General features: G+C 48.8%; 1 protein-coding gene across 1 annotated transcript in view; it reads left to right on the top strand.

The window, feature by feature from the left end:
* Positions 1-5,000, top strand: part of LOC105911182 (ataxin-1-like) — a 92,290-nt gene that overhangs the window by 26,441 nt on the left and 60,849 nt on the right. The window contains 1 exon segment of the mRNA XM_031585656.2: positions 2,028-2,202. The gene's annotated coding sequence lies outside the window, so the exon portion shown is untranslated.

Consider the following 5,000-nt stretch of genomic DNA (forward strand, 5'->3'; position numbering starts at 1 on the left):
TCTCTTCTGTTGCCACGGCGACTCTGGGGTTCCAGAGTGCTCAGAGTTCCACAGAAGTCTTTTGAAAAGGTCCACCCACCTCCTGATCACAGGCCCCGCCCTCGTTGCCATTAGAGATGGCCTGCAGCCTCCTGTTGCAGTGAGCTATGAAGAAACACACACACACACACACACACACACACACACACACACTCACACTCACACTCACACTCACACACACATCATACAACTGTGTAACACTGCCGAACAGTAACAGACACACACACACATAAACACACACAAACAAACACCATACAACCCTGCTACACTGCCAATCAAGAACACACACACACACTCACACACAAACACACACACATACACATGCACACACACACAGTACAGACAGGGTGCCGCTGCAGAGAAAGAGAGGGAGAGAGAGAGGGACAGAGAGAGGGAGAGAGAGAGAGGGTGATGCTACAGGGTTGTCAAACAAGTAAACAAATGCACAAAGGTGTGTATACACACACCTAGACACTCACTTACACTCTAGCACACAATACACACCTGTCAAACAAGTGAATGTGCTCTGAATATTGTCTTGAGAGACTCAGAGAGAGAAGTAAAGAGAGAGATGGAGAGAATGAGAGAGGGAGAGAGAACATTCAGGCAAAAAAGAATCGGAAAATAGTTTCTGACTCAACAAAACAAAGAGTGGTTACCATGCCAACAGGTATCTATAAATAGGGGTGGGTATTTGTTTTGTGAATGCAGCCTTGCTTGTGTGTGTGTGTGTGTGTGTGTGTGTGTGTGTGTAGGCAGAGTGAAACATCATTCCCTAGCCTGCACATCAGGAATGCAGCCATAAAACTAGAATGAGTGGAGTGGGTTCATTGTGTGTGTGTGTGTGTGTGTGTGTGTGTGTGTGTGTGTGTGTGTGTGTGATGTGTATGTGTGTCTGTGTGTCTGTGTGTGTCTGTGCTTGTTTGTTTGTATATATGGGGCTGATCAAGAATGCAGCTATACAAATTTGAAAAAACACACACACACACAGACACACACACACACACACACAGACACACAGACACACAGACACACAGACACACAGACACACACACACACACACACACATACACACCACACACACAGACACACACTGTATCCCATCTTGGGTGAAACTGTCTCATCTCCAGCTGTTGCATTTAGAATCCCTCTGTCATAGGTGTGTGTTAGATACACAAACACATGCTATAGCTACGAACACACACACACACACACACACACACACACACACACACACACACACATGCTATAGCTACGAACACACACACACACACACACATGCTATAGCTACGAACACACACACACACACACACACACACATGCTATAGCTACGAACACACACACACACACACATGCTATAAATACACACAGCTCCGGTTGACTTCTTAAGATACTTTAGCAAGTTCCTTTAATCTGTTCTCATGTTTAACCTGGTCTAGCTATACCTAAAGCTCCATAGTGACATTCCACCTGTACCTGCTTTGTGGAGACAAGCCCAGTCCCTCACCGCACTGGAACCCGCACCCATGTGTGTGTTAAGTTGTTGGGGAGTGAGGTTTACTCACCGTACAGCACTGTGTCCAATGGCTACATACACACACACACACACACACACACACACACACACACACACACACACACACACACACACAAACACAGGTTTACTCACTGTACAGCACTGTATCCACTAGCTACATACACACACACACACACACACACACACACACACACACACACACACACACACACACACACACAGGTTTACTCACTGTACAGCACTATATCCACTGGCTCCCTTTGCACCTGCATAAAGTTTATATTGATTCTTCTTACTTTTCCCAAGATAGTTCTCATGTGAGTTCCCTTTAGTTCTGCATAATGTTCTCATGTGAGTTCACACACACACACACACACACACACACACACACACACACACACTTGTGTGAGAGCCTTTCTGACTGATGTTGGCTCCACTCTGTGTTCCGTAGGGAATGCTGAAAGCACTCGGAGACGGACAGACGCGGATCGAAAGAGTGGGAATATCGGGTGGTCCCCTCACGGAGCAGACGGGCGGATCCAGACAGACGGGTCGCAGCAGAACCAGCCGGATCCTCACCTCCAACTGAACCCTGCCCAAGGACCACACCCGCCTCCTCATCTCAGGTGAGTCCAGGTGTACGCCGCATCACCCACAGCCAATCAGCAACACCGCATATAACCCACAGCCAATCAGCAACACGTTGGATTACTCACAGCAAATCAGAAACACAGCATATCACCCACAGCCAATCGGAAACATTTCACATCACTCACAGCCAATTAGAAACACTCCCATCACCCACAACCAGTCAAGAGCACCTCAGGTCACCCACAGCCAATCAGTAACACTTCAGATCACCTGCTTCATTTCACTGCACCTGCATCACTGGCTTTATTCAGTGTCCATGTCCTTTTCTGAGCCAAAATGGCGCCTCTTGAGGATGAGCGCTGACAGGTTAGAGGTCAGAGAGGCTGCTATCGTGCCACTGCGATCCCTTTCAGGCACAACGCTGCTCTCACTACTAGAAGCTCTCTGCCCCATGAACTCTGATTGTCTGTGTTTGTGCAGGGTACAGTGGCTTTGGTAAGTCGTTGTTGTCTGGCTCTGGTGTAAGCGTGTGTGTGTGTGTGAGTGTGTGTGTGTGTGTGTGTGTGTGTGTGTGTGTTGAAGAGTGTGTCCAGAGGTCAGATTGCTCTCAGGGCTGTGTGAAAATGAACACCACAATCCCACCCCCCCCCTCCCCCCAGCTAACTACTGCTGACTCACTCCCTCATGTTAGTGAACTGGGCCTGCAATACACACACACACGCACACACACACACACACACACACACACACACACACACACATACACACACAAATAAACACACACACATACACACCCACACTAACATGGGCACACACACACACACACACACAAATAACCACACAGGCATACACACACACACACACACACACACACACACACACACACTCCTCGCTCTATCCCTCTCTCTCCCTCTCTCTCTATCCCCCTCTCTTTATCCCTCTCTCTCCCTCTCTCTCTATCCCCCTCTCTCTATCCCTCTCTCTCCCTCTCTCTCTATCCCCCTCTCTCTATCCCTCTCTCCTTTCCTCTCTCTCTCCCTCTCGCTCTATCCCTCTCTCCTCCCCTCTGTCTCTTCCTCTTTCCCTCTTTCTTATCTCTTTAAGCCCAGATCTGGGTCTCCTCTCTCCCCTGCTGTGTGTGTGTGTGTGTGTGTGTGTGTGTGTGTGTGTGCTGTCTCCTCCCATCCAGTGGGAATGCTGCTTTAAATCCTTCAGCTTCCTTAAAAAAAAAAAAAAAAAGTTAGAAAATGGGGATGAGCAGGGAAGGATACAGTACACCCCCCCCACACACACACACCCACACACACATTCGCACACTCACTCACACACATTCATAAGTGCAATCATATGTGTGTATGTGTGCATCTATGTGCATATGTACATGCATTTCTATGTATTGTGTGTATTCACGTAGGATTACCTCTTCGTTTGTCTGTGTTTTTGTATGTGTGTTGGTGTCTGTGTGTATGTATGCCTCTGTTTGAGAGTGTGTGTGTGTGTGTGTGTGTCTGAATGTGTGTCGGTGTCTGAGGGTGTGCGTGCCTCTGTTTGGGTGTGTGTGTGTGTCTGAATGTGTGTCGTGTCTGTGGGTGTGTGTGCCCCTGTGTGTGTGTGTGTGTGTGTGTGTGTGTGTGTGTGTGTCGTGTCAGTGGGTGTGCGCGCCTCTGTGTGTGTGTGCGTGTGCGTGTGTGTGTGTCGTGTCAGTGGGTGTGCGAGCCTCTGTGTGTGTGTGTGTGTGCGTGTGTGTGTGTCGTGTCAGTGGGTGTGCGCGCCTCTCTGTGTGTGTGTGTGTGTGTGCGTGTGTGTATTCTGGGGTCCAGTGGTGCATGGCTAAGCCCATCAGGGCTGTTGGGTCCTCTGTCAGCTCTGAATGAGACTCCTGGGCGGCCCTCCTGTGGCTGCCCCTCTAACTGCCTGAATGGAAATAGGACCCTCTCAGGCTCAGCTCTCTCTCTTCAGCCTCTTATCTCTCTCTCCACTCTTTCATTCCTTCACTCCCTCCCTCTCGTTCAGTCGTACCCTACTGAACACACACACACACACACACACACACACACACACACACACACACACACACACTGAATACAGCCCTCTTGTGCCAGGAAAATAAACACTGCATGCCCTGGAATGTTCTAACAGCATCAGCAGCTCAGCAGCAGTGTGAAGGATACACACACAGACACACACACACACACACACACACACACACACACACACACACACACACACACACACACACACACAGAGAGAGAGAGAGAGAGAGACTCATACATACACACAGACACACACACACACAGACACACACACAGACACACACACACACACACACACACACACACACACACAGACTTCCACACACACACACACACACACCCACACACACAGACCCACACACACACACACACACACACACAGACACAAACACAGACACACATACACATACACATACACACACACACACACACACACACACACACACACACAGACACACAGACACACACATACACACCTACACAAATACATACACATCTACACAAACACACACACAAACACACATACAGACACAAACACACTCACACACACACATGGACACAAACACACACACACACAAACACAGAGAAAAGTGAACTGGAGTGTTGAGAAGTCCCAGTGGTTTGATGAGGATAAATTTGTCATTATGGTGACCAACGAGTGATTCTCCCATGATGCATCTGCCCTGCATTTAGCCTCTTTGGTCTGTTCAGAACTTCCTGTTCAGTAGCCAATCCCCTTTCACACAGCTGCAGGGGGTACTGCCTGTCCTGAGCAGCTTGCGGCCAATGAAATGCCACAG

This window comes from Clupea harengus, chromosome 19 (genome assembly GCF_900700415.2).
Source record: "Clupea harengus chromosome 19, Ch_v2.0.2, whole genome shotgun sequence".
Lineage (NCBI taxonomy): Eukaryota > Metazoa > Chordata > Actinopteri > Clupeiformes > Clupeidae > Clupea > Clupea harengus.